This window comes from Mirounga angustirostris, unplaced genomic scaffold (genome assembly GCF_029215605.1).
Source record: "Mirounga angustirostris isolate CCGP_5_RB_7025 unplaced genomic scaffold, mMirAng1.0.hap1 SCAF_14, whole genome shotgun sequence".
NCBI lineage: Eukaryota > Metazoa > Chordata > Mammalia > Carnivora > Phocidae > Mirounga > Mirounga angustirostris.
Window position 1 is genome coordinate 24,624,862 of NW_026991722.1, and position 16,794 is coordinate 24,641,655.

Below are 16,794 nucleotides of genomic sequence, written 5' to 3' on the forward strand. Positions count from 1 at the left end.
TAGGATCTTACATGACTAATTAGGTGTAGTTTTCTTGTTATACGTTTCATTTGCTCAGCAACAAATTAGCACATTTTGAAGAGTTTTTTATTAAATTCTGAAGCACATATGTGGGTTTTATCAGATTGGAAGCAGATTGCATTCACTGCAGAAAATCCTTTCCCAGCTGACAGTAAAGCCTTGTTTCTGCTTAACGGTGTTGGACATGAAGACACGAGGAGTGGCAAGGGTTAGCCCTGGCTCTCCCTGGTGTTAGTGTGGCGGACCCGCGTCACACGAAGTCCTAGAAACTGAACTTTTGCTTTCTTCTGAAGGAGAAACAAAAAGCAGCCTGGTACTTTGGCAGTTGTAGGGTCTGCATGGGCGCTCTTACTAAGCTAGCAGTACGCGCCATACCACGTACTGCACAGGTGGGCTATTTGAAGGAATGCTACCCGGAGCCGAGTTCCACAGTGAAATTATGGCTGTGGCGTGCTCGCCACACTCAGGGAGGAACATCAGTATGATGGGAAAATGTAGTCCAGTCCTGTTTGATAATGGATCGGGTAGTGCGTCTTGGGAACGTCTTTGGGTTAAGAGACCTCTGTTGACTTTTGGAATTGATCTGTGGGCCAGGCTTTCTAGATTTGCCTTCCCCTGATTTCTTTTAATATGATGGATTGAATACATTTGTGGTCCCTCATCGCTTTGTCTTCGGTGCTGAGCAGGCTCCCCAGAATGCCAGGCCTGCAGAGGTTCGTGCTCTGATTTGCCCTTGTTTCAGTTGAGGAGGCTGTGTCCCAGGCTTGTGCATCTGCGGCCTCTGAAGGCAGCACAGCCGTGGCTGCTTGCGTCCCATGGGAAGGCTTCATTAATCCATCAGTATTTTCTTTTTTGATCATTAAACTGGAATAAGGATATAAAGCTAAGTATTTTCCAGTATTTCAAGATGGTTGAAGATTTTTTCTTAAGGATTTTTATTTATTTGAGAGAGCGAGAGTGCATGAGCAGCGGGGAGTGGCAGGGTCAGAGGGAGAAGCAGACTCCCCACAGAGCAAGGAGCCCGATGGGGGACTCGATCCCAGGACCCTGGGATCATGACCTGGGCCGAAGGCAGACGCTTAACCGACTGGGCCGCCCAGACGCCCCTGGTTGAAGATTTGTGGGAGGAGATAGTATAAGTTCATTAACTGCTTTCTTTCAAACAATGGCAATACTTTGCACTTTTTTTTTTTTAAAGATTTTATTTATTTATTTGAGAGAGAGAATGAGATAGAGCATGAGAGGGGGGAGGGTCAGAGGGAGAAGCAGACTTCCTGCTGAGCAGAGAGCCCGATGTGGGACTCGATCCCGGGACTCCAGGATCATGACCTGAGCCGAAGGCAGTCGCTTAACCAACTGAGCCACCCAGGCGTCCCTGCACTTTTTTTTTTAAAGGACAAACATAGATTCATGCATTGTGTTTAGTTTTTCTTGGAGTTATGTGTCATCAGAAGAATGTCCATTATGGTAATGTGGTATCATCAGTACCAGGTGCCAAAGAACTTTTAAACTTTAGATCTGTCCCACCTAGTTAGCAGTGTATCAGAAGGAAGTCCCTTAATTTTCCTAGCTTCCAGTTTTTTTGTCTATTGAATGAGGTCAGGATTGCTAAGATTATTTTCATATAATTTCCAATGATTTTATGGCTTTTTCCCTTACCATTAAAAAATTTAATATTCAGAGTCTGGGGGAGGTGGTGGTGAAAAAGATTTAATATTAGTTAAGGACATGAAAATGGACTTACGGGGGTCCTGGGTGGCTCAGTCAGTTAAGTATCTGACCATGACCGGGTCATGGTCTCGGGGTCCTGGGATCGAGCCCTGTGTGTCTCGCTCTGTGTTCAGTGGGAAGTCTGACTGTCCTCCCTCTGCCACTTCCCTGCCTTGTGCTCTCTCTTTCTCTTCAATAAATAATTAAAAATCTTAAAAAATAAAAATAAATAAAATGGACTTAAGATTTTTAGTGAACTATAGTCACAAGACATTTTATATAGCTTCTTACATCTTCATAAAACTATTCATATAAAGGTATAAATCAGGATAAGAGTGATTTTTCATTATTTTACAGTATGCGACTCAAACAGCAAAAGAATGTTCTCTTCTAAAGCACAGCTATGTATTATTGGGGCGGGAGGAAAAGTGGTCATGTAATGTTGAATTAAGTCACATTCTGTGAAAGTCAATCAGGTTGACAAGGAAATTTAACTTCAGTTGTGTGATCACTTTTGAAGATCTTTTGGTTTGTAGTTAAGGAATTTTCTTACTTTAATATTGGCTTGAGAAGAAATATGATTTGGAAGCTCCTTCTGAAAAAAAAAATGCCAAAGCCAAATGTAAATTATAAACTCTTTTGGATTATATTTATTTTCATTGGGATTGCGTTTTTTCTGGAAACTCAGTAGAAAGCGTTTCTTTTCATAGCAGTATATGTGTGGTACGTGTTGCTTGAATAATTTCCTTTGAAACAGTGCCTTAGTTTGAAAACCTGTCTAGTTTTGGATAGTGAAGTTTCGTTGGCACTGGCAGAGGAAGAAAAGCTTCCTCGTGCTAGGTGAGTAGTGAGCCACACATCTGGACCCTCCCAGGCATTAGGCAAGGTCTTCTCCAGTTTATTCTCACTTTTTCAGATATATTTCTGGTTGAATATTCTACTGTTTGTTGCCCAGACTCTAGTAAGAACTCTGTTACTCTTCACATGCCTGATGCTCTCCCCCTTTCATGTCTTTCCTTGGATTATCTCTTTCATTTAGAATCCTATTTCCTCCTCTCTGACTTTTTTCTGCTGGTCCATCCATTAAGGGCCATCTCAAGTACCACCTTCTCCATGAAGACTTCCTTTTCTCTCCTAGCCAGGTGTGCTCTTTCCCTGTGGCATACTTAACTTGGCTTTGCGTTACGATTACTGTGTACAAACCTCATTCTCCATACCTGGCCTCTACATACAATACAATGAAAACTAACATGTGGATAACACTTGAGAGTTTATAGAGCACTTTTCATGTATTTCACTTGGTTCTTGTAGCAACCTTGTCAAATATGTGGTTTTACCTTTCTATAATACGACTGATGAAGAGATGTTCCTAGTTATGATTTTTCTAAGATCACCTAGGAAAGATGTGATGTTGGTTTGCACTTGAGCTCAGTTCCTTTGACTCTTCACCTTTGTTTCTGGTCCTCTCTCATCATAACCTGAGTCCTGAGTGTGTCAGCTGGTGCTTGACTTAATGTGAGCATGTTCACTGCTGTCTCCAGCAGAGCACCTTACATCTGGACTGTCAGTAAATACTTGCTGTATGTACTGAAATAGCAAACCCTAATAACTTGTCTACACTCCAGATAGAGTGAACTCGGTTTATAATAACATCTATCATTTATTGAATGCCTTCTGTTTTCTAGTCACTTTAGTAGCGAACTTAATACATGATTTCACCTGCTCTTTATTTTTATTTTTTAACATATTATTGTGGCAAATTTCAAAGATGGATAAAAGTAGAGAGAGTGGTAGAATGACCACCTATCCATAACCCATCTTTAAGAATTATCAACATTGTGCTATTTTTTCCCTTATTTATCTGTCTCCTCTTAAAAAACAAAAAAAACAAAAAAACTTTATTTGGAATTAAGTTCATATGTAATGAAAGTTCCAGAAATAAAAGTCTTACAAGAAATTATATACCTTTTCCAGGTTGATTTATTGTTACCATTTTATCCTGTTAGTTTTGTGTCTGTATCCCTTCCCTCCTCCTCTTTCATTCTACACACACACACACACACACACACACACACAATTTTTTTTTAACCATTTGAGGGTAAGTTACATGCATCATGGCCCTTTATCTCTAAATACTTGAATGTGTATTTCCTGAGAGGGGACATCTCTTACACAACCACAGCACACTTGTGAGCTTCAGTAAATTTAATATTCAACTACCCTTAGGAACAGTTGTTTATTTCTTTGTCAGCAAAAATAAAGAAATGGAGATTGCCTCTGCATTTTAAAATCTACTTTTTTTAATATAGTATCATTTTTGTTGCACCAAAATTGCATTTTTACAATTAGATGTTCTTGTAACTAGGCTGCTGTCAGTTTATCTATCCTAGACTAGCTGTTACACCAGGCAGCACATCCCCTGCCCCTTTCTGTTTATTATTGGTCCCGCAGTATGTGGTGAGTGCTTGCATGATGTTTGAATAGAAAGTATTAAATGAATGAGGAATTACTAATATATTTTAATGACCCCTAGAAAGTTTTTTTTTTACAGTTAATGAGAATAATGAAAATTACTTGTATGGATTTTGCTCTTTTTTTTTTAAATTATTATTATTATTATTATTATTATTTTTAAAAGATTTTATTTATTTTTTAACAGAGAGAGAAACAGCGAGAGAGGGAACACAAGCAGGGGGAGTGGGAGAGGGAGTAGCAGGCTTCCCGCCGAGCAGGGAGCCGGATGCGGGGCTCGATCCCAGGACCCTGGGACCGTGACCTGAGCTGAAGGCAGACACTTAACGACTGAGCCACCCAGGCGCCCCCTGGATTTTGTTCTTTTAAAAAAAAATTGTTTTCACATGCGTCAGGTGTGGTTTACGTCTTTCACTGGAAGTGGTTAGGATCAATTATACATTAATATCTTACTTTACCTGGGAGAACCTGTAATACATACCAACAAGCCTCTTCATAATTTTGCAGTACAAGAAAAAGTGGTTTCCTTCCTCTTTATAGCTTTTAAGTTTAGATGTATTTCTCTAAGATGCTGGCCAAACGGAAAAAGAACCAATTGATACGTCACTTTACTGTTTAGGAAAGAGTGTTACAGTTTTTTGTTTTTTTTTTTAAAGATTTTATTTATTTATTTGTCAGAGAGAGAGACAGAACACAAGCAGGGGGAGAGGCAGGCAGAGGGAGAAGCAGGCTCCCCGCCGAGCAAGGAGCCCGACGTGGGACTCGATCCCAGGACCCTGGGATCATGACCTGAGCCGAAGGCAGCCGCTTAACCCACTGAGCCACCCAGGCGTCCCGAGTGCTACAGTTTTAATCCATGTGGTATTTTGTAATGAACTGTAGAATTCCAAGATTAGGAGAAATGAGGATAAACGTCATGTAGTGGCTTCCAAACATTAGCGATCCACTCGGCATACTTTAAAAAAAAAAAGGCACATGCGTGTGCTTACACCTTGGAATTTCTGAGTCATTACACCTGTGCTTGGGCTGGGTCATATACATTTTCAGTAAACATTCTAGAAGATTCTGGTATAGCTGGTCCATTTCAGCACACTCGCTTGGTCCACGTCCCTCTCCAGTGCTTGGATCTGTTTCGCTGTGGGCCCATCATTGCAGATACTCGAGCCAGTACTGTTGGCTGAGCAACGTCTTGTGAGGCAACTCCGATGGTTTCAGCTGGCCGTCTCCTCTCGTATTATCTTGAGTTTTCTTTTTGTTGCTCTCTTCATTGTTTTCTGTTGCCATATGAGTTTATCCAGTTTCTCCTGAAGTCTGGCCGTTACTACAGTACTCCAGCATGGAATGGATCAGAGCCCTAAACCCCCTGATTCTGGACACTACATCTTAAAAAATCAATCTAGACTGAAATCTCACTCTTTTGGCAGATAATATTCAGTTATTAATGAATTTTTGTTAGCTTTCATCATCTCATCTTTTTTATACCTGCAGTTTTATGTCCTGTCTTCCCCCTTCAGTTTTATACATACAATGTTCAGTGTATGTCAAATATGGTTTTGTTAGGTATGGTGTCATCCATAATTTCAGCCAAAGATAAGATGTGCACTTATTTTCAGCCCTGGATCATCATTAAACAGAGGTTTGGGACTTCCTTCTTTATTCAGGATTATGTCCTTGTCACCATATTGAGACCGGATGGACGCGTTGTGATTCCTTTGTGGAAAGCAGGCTGTTTCTGTAAAATAACAAAGAAAATTAAGGTATCGAGGGGTTTTGTGACTTTTCTACAGAGACTAGATTTCATTTCCTGGAATCCCAGAGAGGATTAGCGGTGAGGGAAGTGTAGCCGGTTTTTCCCAGGTGGCAGATATTAGAGTTCATGAGGATTCCCTACAGTTTCCCCTGACTTGTAGGACTTACCCCCAAGGATCTTCATGAGCTCGTAGCCCCCCAGTGGCAGGAGGTGCTGGCCAGGCCTCTTGCAAGTTCACACCAGGGCCCTTGGATTACACCACAGGCACCTTTCCGCGGACTTCTCTCGTGTTCCTGGAAGTCCTTGTGGATAAGGGGCGATTTCCACAGCTTGATATTGAGACTCAGATGATTTGGGATGGAGTCCCAGCTTAGTATGGATCTTAGACAAATTCTTTAACTCTCATTATCCTACTTTATAAAGCTGATAAACAAGACTATTTTCTACCAGGTTATTGTGAAGAATAAATGAGATTTTGTATATAAAATCACTTCTAAAACTATACACCGTCTATCCTCATGTAAATAACTTTTTCTTTAACCTGCATTGAAGCTCTGCTGCTTCTTGTTAAAATCACAATAACTTAAAAGAAAATAAATTTAATTAGATGAAGTGAGTGATCAGAAAATCTCTGATAAACTTATCTAAGATAGTTTAAAAATTTAAGGGAATATCTTTTTGGTCTGTTCAGACTTTAAAATTTATGTAAAAAATGTTTTGAAACACCAGCGATGTTTTTGCTCTTTCTCCAACTGGCTTTTCATTTTATGTGGTGCAAAATTTGGCCAATGCCAGTCAGAAAGGAAAATTTGATTGTTAAATAGATACTGCCCACAAGGGATTTCTCCTTGCTTCCTAAATGAACTTGCCTTGACATCAATTGCTATTTCTTATTCACTAATTTAACTGAAAGAATTATATCTTCTTTTTGATAGTTTGTTTATGAAATTAGCCAAAGATTTTAATACAAAAAGACTTGATGCTGACCTAACCTGAATTGTAATAAATATTTAAAACGTTCAACTAATCAAAGATATCAGTAGTATTGGTAGTCTTAGTTATAGCTTGTAAAGCAATTGATACTTAATTCTTTACTCTGTAAGCGTATCAACTCCCCTGTTAAGGATGTTCTGCAAAGCAAATGACCCTTACCTCTCTGATCTGTGATGTGATGGAACAGGGTGTGTGGTGGTAACAAATAGATCACCTTGCTATAACAAAATACTACAGCCTGGATGGCTTGAACAATATTTATCTATTTCTTTCAGTACCAGAGGCTGGAAAAATCTAAGAACAAGGTGCTGGCAGATTTAGCTCTTGGTGAGGGCCCTTAACCTGGCTTGCAGATGGTCAAGCTGTATTTTCACGTGGAGGAGAGAGAAAGCTCTGGTGTCTCTTCCTCTTCTTATAAGGGCATTAATCCCAACATGGGGGCTCTACCCTCATCACCTCATCTAGACCTAATCACCTCCCAAAGGCCTCACCTCTGTTACCATCACATTGTGGGGGACTTTGGTATATGAATTTTAGGGGGGCATTCAGTTCATAGTAGGTATTAAGTAGGTATTAAGTAGGTCATCCTGGAATTCCCCTCACTGAAATTCTGTGTGGGAGGCCACTGGTCTCTTGTGGGTTGATAGCTAAGGCATCTTTCAGTGCCAGTCATTCTTTGTTTTAAAACCATAGTCCTGCTTATGGTGTGGCCAAAGCAGATCACTCACAGCCTGTCCCAACCTCACAAATGTGTTTGTGTGTGTGTGTGTGTTTAAAGGGCATTCCAGAATGTATAAGGAGCCCCTCCAAAAATAATTCTGTGATTGAAACAGATTATTTTTGGGTACCTGGCTGTCTCAGTCAGTAGAGCATGTGACCCTTGATCTTGGGGTTGTAAATTCAAGCTCCACTTCCGGTATAAGATTACTTAAAAATGAAATCCTAACAACAACCAGAAGCAAATTGTTTTCTTTTCTGATTTTGGAAGCTACCATTTACATTGACCTTTGGAGGGACTGGCTCTAGATTTTGATAATTGTAATTACAGAAGAGGAGCAAGTGTGAGGCTGGCTATTGGTATCAGGCTGACTTGGAACTGAATGTCAGTCTTGCAGTCTATCAGCTAGGTGTTCTTGGGCTGTTTAACCTTTTAGTGACTCAGGTTAGTCATGGTAAAATGAGGATAATGCCTTCTTTTGTAGGGCTACTGAGGCGATCAAATGAGCAAAAGTGTAGGAAAGAACCAGGCACCTAGCACCAGGCACCTAAGATCATTACACAAAAATGGTCATGACTAGATAATGAGTATTACATAGTAATATTTAAAAGATAACTTTTGTTTAAAAAATTGTTTTGGAAAAAGCCAGTGATTTTATAGTGATTTAGAAGTTTACTCAGATTTCTAATGTAAATAAATTATGAAAATATCTGCTATTTGGTTTTTTTTTTTTTTTAAAGATTTTATTTATTTATTTGACAGAGAGAGACACAGTGAGAGAGGGAACACAAGCAGGGGGAGTGGGAGAGGGAGAAGCAGGCTTCCTGCCGAGCAGGGAGCCTGATGCAGGGCTCGATCACAGGACCCCGGGATCATGACCTGAGCCGAAGGCAGACGCTTAACGACTGAGCCACCCAGGCGCCCCTGCTATTTGGTTTTTTAATAGAGACTTCAGATAGTCACTAAAAGAATTAGTGGTTATGCTGAATATTTAATATTGTGAGGAAGAAAAACATAACATTTATTTAGTTTTTCTTTTGATGCTATCCTTCTTTGACCTTGTCTTTTCTTATATTTTCAAGCTTTTTAATGCCCCTGATGACTAAAAAAAAAAAAGAGTAAAGCAAGGAAGGGTTGACCTTGAAATTTCTTACATTTTTTTCTTTATAAGACAAAGCTGTAATGTGATTATAACTGAGTATTTAATGTTTTAAAGAGCCAACCCTAATTAAATGTGTTCTGCCAAACTGCGCTTTCCATCACAAGTACTGAGGTTTTACACAATAACTTCTGATATATGGCTTTTCCATTTGAATGAGCCATCAAAAATGTTTTTTTTTCCTTTGCTTGCGGTGGTGGGTGTCCCAGCCAAATTATAAGGCCAAAGCCGTGATTATTTGTTTAGGCAAATGCTGTAGTAGAGAAATTAATAAAGTAAAATTTGAAGATTAAAACTCCTATCTGTCCCGGTTACTTTTATTGAGAAAGTTATTGAATTCATTACGAAAGGTATGCTATGCGGTAGTTGTAATTTATTTTATGTGATGGTTATTTTTCTGTTCAGTTTTGGCTTTTTCTGGGCTGACTCACTGAGAGAAAGAAAAACTACAGTAAGAGAAAAAGTATGTGACACGCAGAAACAGGCATAGTTGTGAAAACATTTCTAATTAAAGCACTTTGAACTTTCAGAAAAAGAAAGTGCTTTATAAACAATAATTATATTCTCAGTTCATTTTTACTTGGAATGATTTGGGAGATTTTATATACCAGGTGAAAGGATGGCTTTTTCCTCCTCTATTTTCAGGGCTGAACTAATTTTGTGACTTATAAAATAGAGTTAATATCATTTTGCTGGTTCCTTGGAGAGGTTCCTTGCAGGGATACATGGAGCATTTAGATTAGTATCTGCTACCCAAAATGCCTGTATTTAGTTGTAGAGCAGTAACATAAGCTATTTCACTTTTATTTATTTATTTATTTATTTATTTATTATTTTTTAAATTTATTTATTCATGAGAGACAGAGAGAGGGAGAGAGAGAGAGAGAAGCCGGCTCCCAAGGAGCAGGGAGCCCGATGTGGGACTCAATCCCAGGACCCTGGGATCATGACCTGAGCCGAAGGCAGACGCTTAACCATCTGAGCCACCCAGGTGCCCGCTGTTTCACTTTTAATTGTTCCCTGAAAAAAGTATTATTTCAGATTTTAGACTTTTCAAAAGCTGTTTACTAAATGATATTGATTGGAAGTAATATAGTGTCAAAGTAACAGTTTTGACTTCTCTTTTATCATAACTTGCTGACAGCCACTCCTCAGGCAGTTTCCAGAAATGGCTTTGAAAGTCAGTATGCCAGCCCTCTATGCTCATTTCCTTCTCAGCAGATTGAAAGGGAAGATTGAGGCCTCTTTCATGCTACAGATAGTTGGGAAACAAATTCATTCATAGTCACCAGGAAAATTGTAGAATAAAGCAGTCAATTTCAGATGAAATCCTAGGAATAAATTTCTAAGGCTTGCTATATGTGTTGTTTATTAGGCACTGATTTAATCTGTTTTTAAGACTTCTGTGACATAATTTATTGTGGAATTTTAAAATATGAAAGATTAAAAAATAAGAATATTAAAATTGTGGAATTCCAGTTTTTTGAGGAGGTAAATCTTATTTGAAAAATGAAGCAGTTAATATGGATTTGCTTTAAAACTGTTTAATTTTATCACAGTCAAATGAGTGTAACTTATATTAAACAGCTGTTTTTTTGTGTTTTTTGTTTGTTTGTTTGTTTTTTATTTGAGAGAGAGAGAATGAGAGAGAGAGCACATGAGAGGGGGGAGGGTCAGAGGGAGAAGCAGACCCCCTGCCGAGCAGGGAGCCTGATGCGGGACTCGATCCTGGGACTCCAGGACCATGACCTGAGCCGAAGGCAGTTGCTTAACCAACTGAGCCACCCAGGCGCCCTAAACAGCTGTTTTAATTTACATTAATTTCAACATGGATGTTGGAGCAAATTCAAAGGCTGATCTATTTAAGGTTACTTGCTGACAGAATTTGTGAATGGTAGTAAAATGCTCATAAATTATAGTTGGTATAGTTTTTTTTTTTTTTAAGATTTTATTTATTTATTTGAGAGAGAGAATGAGATAGAGCATGAGAGGGGGGAGGGTCAGAGGGAGACGCAGACTCCCCACCGAGCAGGGAGCCCGATGCGGGACTCGATCCTGGGACTCCAGGATCATGACCTGAGCCGAAGGCAGTTGCTTAACCAACTGAGCCACCCAGGTGCCCTATAGTTGGTATAGTTTTGAGACCACCTTTTACATGAATAAATAATATTTTAAAGTTTAGCGTTAGGAGTTATTCAAGGACTCCCTTTTAAAATGTTTCTGAGCTTACTTTGAAATGCATTAATAAGGGGCACCTGACTGGCTCAGTCGGTTCAGCTCAGTCATGATCCTGGGGTCCTGGGATCGAGCCCCCAGTCAGGCTCTTTGCTCGGGGGAGTCTGCGTCTCCCTCTCCCTCTGCCTGCTGCTCCCCTTGGTTGTGCTCTCTGTCAAGTGAATAAATGGAATCTTAAAAAAAAAAATGCATTAATAAAATAAGCTGCATTGGTGGGTGAATATAGAGATGCATAGATGGATAGGGATGTTATTACAAATGTAACAAAATGTTCATGTAAAATCTAGGTGGTGGGTATATGGGTATTCACTATATAATTCTTCCAATTTTCCTGTATGTCTGATAGTTTTCATAATAAAATGTTGGGGAAAGAATAGAATCACTAGGAGGATGAATTAGTGTTGTACATTTAAGCTTGTGCATTAACAAGCTGTATCTTCGCCCCTGAGCCTTCTAGAATTGCTAGGTAAGATTCTGAAGAATCAGGTGTAGACCAGACCCAGATTCAAACCCTTACTGTAAGTGAGCTAATTACCCTATAATCTTGTGAAAGTCTTGTATCTCTCTAAACCTTTCCCTATTCATAAAAATGAAATGATTCCTTGCAGAATTATAGTAAGTATCTCTTCATTTTTCTTCTCTTGTACTTGTTTATAGTCTTTGTGGGTCAGACCCTGGTCCTAGAAGGTCCACTGCATCCAGTTGGTTGAATGGTGGGGAGCAAAAGGGAGGTACCATTCATTGTGGTGCCTGGGAGTCTCCAGACTCACTTCTGCAAGCCATAGGGGTCCTGTACTTGACAGAGGCCAGGCAAAAGAAAGGGAGGGAGAGAAGCAGCCAGCCATCCTCCCCAGCGGGATAGCGGCGGGGAGAGAAAGATGTGAGCTGGAAACCAGGCCCTGCCTTCTACCGGTTGTGTCACTTTGATTAAATTACTCACCTTCATTGAACCCTAATTTCCTCATTTTCAGGATGGGACTTAGAATATCTTTACCCTTTGGGCTTTTGTTACATTTAAATAACATAAATATGACAAGTAGTAAGTGTCTAAAACATTGCTAAATGCTAAACATACCATTTACCATTTATCTTCCTCATCTTTTCTCTTCTCTCACCTGTGTCAATTTCTCTAGTTTTCTAAACACCTTACGTACTTTTGTCTTACATGTTTCCTGTTCCCTCAGCCTTTCTCCTTAAAAATTAAGGCAGTTCCCCCCACCATTGCCTAGATGATTAAAAAGGATGATGAACACATCTAGCAGCATCCTCTTTAACATCCTTAACCATAACTTTGTCCAATTGGAAGCCTTGCTGGCTCTCAGTACCATTTTGGGGGCCATTTGGTGTAAAAGCAAGCCAAGTTGAGATAATTTTGCAATTAAAAATTTCTTAAGTTGCTGAATTAGATATTTTCATAGTCTGACATATTATGCTTTCACAATCCTGATGCTATGGATTGAGGCTAAATGTGGGAACATTTTAAATTTGTCTTTTTAAAACTCTTTCTAATATTTCCTATGCCTTTTTTCATGTTTGTCAATTCTTAACCCCCAGTTTATCTTAGAAAGTATAGAGAGACTGACAGATACCAGCTTTAAGAGAGGAGGTATAAAGTCTGAAGTATAAAGCTTTCCAGGGATGTTTCTAAAAGTGAAAATAATTTTGCCTGCATATGTATTTATATTGCTCACGAGATGGTGCTGTTTGAGTAAATAACAGTTTGTGGGTTTACCTATTGTTTACTTTGCACGATCATTTCTAGACTGTCCCCGTCTGCTCCGCTACCACAGGAGCCTTCCTACCTGAGCAGGAAGCCATTGGAACCATGGCTGTACCTGCTGGCCATCCCACCGGAAGCAGAAAGAAAAGTGGCTTCTCTATTCTTTTCCCTTTCCCGTCTCCTGCCAGTGTCTCCCATTGTCTGCTCTAATCTGAAGCTAGCAGGCAAAGGAGTTTGGAAAATAAGAGCTTGCAGGTTTTGGCCCCCTACGCTACGGATCATAGATGAGAGGGGTGGAAATGAGAGCCAACAGACAGTGAGTGGCTACTAGTGTGATCCTTATTTTACAGAGATTATTTAATTTTCCCAAAGCCACACAGACAGTAGGTGGTGAGACAGGGCTTTAAAATTATGTGTGATTTCAAAGCCAAAGATGTTTTCATGATACCATCTATCTTTGTCCATTCCATATGCTGTATGTGTGTAAGCTAGCTATATATCCCCGTGGGTGTGTTTATAAAAAAATCTTTAAAACATTACTGCACAAAGAGCATTAGAAGTAATGAATATTTAAACAGATAAGCTATAATTCTATCACTGTATAACAAATCAGCTGTTTCCATTTTTTCTCATTCTTTTTCAGTCCTTATCCCTCTGTATATATATATATTTGCATATAGCAAATTAAATGTTAAAGTAGGAGACACCTAAGATGTGCAAATAATACCCAAGTTTTATTTTGTCATTAGGGTACATTATGAAAATAAAATAGCATTAGTGTATACTTGAGAAGTTTGATTCCTAACGAGGAAAGGTACAATTTAAATCCGAGCAGTAACTTTTGTTAATTTCATTCCTGACTTGGTCAAATCAGGAAGCAGGTAGATTCTTGTCATACTACAGCCAAAGTTATTTACTTCCTCCTTTTGCTGTGTGATTAGTAACACATGCTTTGAGGCATCCTATTGCTTGTGTGTGTGTATGTGTGTGTGTTTAAGGATGTCTAGGGGCTCCTGGGTGGCTTAGTGGGTTAAGCAACCAACTTTTTTTTTTTTTTTAATTTTTTAAAATTAACATAATGTATTACTTGTTTCAGTGGTACAGGTCTGTGATTCATCAGTCTTACACAATTCACAGCGCTCACCATAGCACATACCCTCCCCAGTGTCCATCAGCCAGCCACCCCATCCCTCCCACCCCCCTCCACTTCAGTAACCCTCAGTTTGTTTCCTGAGATTAAGAGTCTCTTATGGTTTGGGGTGCCTGGGTGGCTCAGTCGTTAAGCATCTGCCTTCGGGTCAGGTCATAATCCCAGAGTCCTGGGATCGAGCCCCACATCGGGCTCCCTGCTCGGCAAGAAACCTGCTTCTCTCCCTCCCACTCCCCCTGCTTGTGTTCCCTCTCTCGCTGTGTCTCTCTCTGTCAAATAAATAAATAAAATCTTAAAAAAAAAAAAAAAGTCTCTTATGGTTTATCTCCCTCTCTGGTTTTGTCTTGTTTCATTTTTCCCTCCCTTCCCCTATGATCCTCTGTCCTGTTTCACAAAGTCCTCATATCAGTGAGATCATATGATAATTGTCTTTCTTTGATTGACTTATTTCACTTAGCATAATACCCTCTATCTAGTTCATCCATGTCGTTGCAAATGACAAGATTTTGTGGGGTTTTTTGATGGCTGCATAATATTCCATTGTATATATATACCACATCTTCTTTATCCATTCATCTGTTGATGGACATCTAGACTCTTTCCATAGTTTGGCTATTGTGGACATTGAAGCAGCCAACTCTTGATTTTTGCTCAGGTCATGAACTCAAGGTCCTGGGATCGACCCCCACATTTGGCTCCATGCTCAGTGGGGAGTTGGCTTGAGATTCTTTCTCCCCATCTCCCTCTGCCCCGCCCCCCCATGCACACATGCATGCATGCATGCTCTCTCTCTCTCAAATAAATAAATCGTTAAAAAAAAAAAAAAAAGTGTCTTGGTAAGTCTCCCAGTATTTCTGCCAGTTCTCATGTTCATAAAACTCACTGGTTTATCTGGACACAGTTTCCCCTAAGCTGAGTTACAGAAAAGGCTCAAAAAGGCAGGGTATATCAGACAAATGAGCTGTTCCCTCATTTCAAGTAGAAGGGGCATGTTTAGGGGACATTGCAAAGGATTTATTCAAATATGGTATGACACTGCTAGTTTGTCTCCTACCCCGTTTTAGCTGACTACATGGATGCCAAGAATAGGTCACATTTCTCAGAACCTTTTGCAACCATGTATGGTCTGCATTTTGGCCAAGGGAATATAAACAGAGGTGATATAGGCAAACTTGGAGGTAGAGTTCTTAAAGAGAATGCGTGTACTTATCTCTGTCCTGCTGACTTGAATGAAAATGTGGTGGCTGGAGCTGGTTTAGCCATGTTGGACCATGAGTAAACTTAGGAATGCAGACCACAGTGGAACAATAGAAAAATCATGACTTTTAACCAACATGGAGCAAAATGCAAGCTCTGCTGCACTTACTTTTAGACTTTTATTGAAGCCATTATTACACAGGTCTGTTACTTGTGACTTACCCTAATCCTAATTTACACTTGAGTAATAATGTATAGTGGATGAAGACAAGGCAGTAGTATAATAAATTAGCTTCTAGGATGGATTATTGGTAGGAGTTATCATCAGAACATAGTGACCAGAAAACAGTGGGATGAGATAGAACCTTGTATTTCTCCCTCTCTGCAAAGCACTTTTTATGCCCATTCCCCCAGCATTTTTGCTATACTCTTCACAAACTACAGTGTTTTTTTAATATTTATTTTTTTGAGGTGGGGGAGGGGCAGAGATCGAGAGAGGGAGAGAGAGAGAGCAAATCCTAAGCAGATTCCACGCCCAGCATGGAGCCCAACATGGAGCCTGAGATCACGACCTGAGCAGAAATCAAGAGTCAGGGGCCTAACCGACTGAGCCTCTTAGGCACCCCACAAATGACAGCATTTAAGTTCAGAGTATAAGAAAGAACAAAACAAAAATAGTTACACAAAGAGTCTTTTTTGTTGTCAAACAGATTTGAATTCTGCCGATCATAGTAATTCTTGCATTGTTGAGAAAACCATTAGAGCTATTAACAGTGCTTTTTTAGCCTAGTTCTAAAAGCCGAGGCAAATGAGGACACAACCTTAAGGACGTAGGAGGTTGTTAGAAGCCACTTGGCACACACTCAGGTTTTATGTTTTATCTTATCAATGAATGCACGTTTAAGTTCTACTTGAGTGAGCACACCCATGTTTGTTTCATTTCTATTAAGATGCAGTTCTGTGCCAGTTCATTGACTTAATTAACTTCCTTGAAATCTTTGTGTAAAATTAATAGTTCAGGAAAGAATACCATGTCTGTTTTCTGACCTTTCTTATTCCTAGCACATCAGGGACCGTCTCCAAGAGCTCATGCATCCCAGTTGGAGAAGTAGTACATATGTGATTGGAGCCTCATGGCCTTTCTTACCACACTGGATTTTCCTTTCTGCCCTGAGTGGTGTGATACTTTGCAAAAAGTCCGAAACCTGGATTTAACCCTGCTAGTTGTGTGACCTGGGGGTGGTTGTGGAGGGTGTTAAACCTCTACTTCCTGGTAGCTTTTGTGATCAGCAGTTTTATTTTGTTATGTTTATGTCTCTGCTGTTCTCTTTACTCATGAAATTCCTGTCACTCACACGTTGGACCTTCTCATTCTGTTCTTCGAATCTCTTTCTTTCTCTTAGAATGCTGTTTCTTTGCATTCGGGTAATAGTGGATTTATCTTTTAGTTCACTAATTTTCCTACTGTATTTGATCTTCTGTGAGATCCTTTCATTGAAGCTTTCTAATGTTTGAGTTATAACATGAGGTACATACAATAAAGCACAAAATCTTAAATGTACAACTTCATGCAGATTTAAGTGAGAGGTTGAATAAGGTGAGGCCTGATATGATGGAAGTTGTTCTGTCAAGAATCATTTAGGTGGGGTGGTGTTCGGGAAGCTAATTA

The 16,794-nt window shown here is 39.6% G+C and overlaps 1 protein-coding gene across 7 annotated transcripts in view; it reads left to right on the plus strand.

Annotated features, from left to right (window-relative positions):
- The window catches only part of DYM (dymeclin), a 353,838-nt gene that overhangs the window by 98,224 nt on the left and 238,820 nt on the right, over window positions 1-16,794 (plus strand). The window lies entirely within an intron of this gene.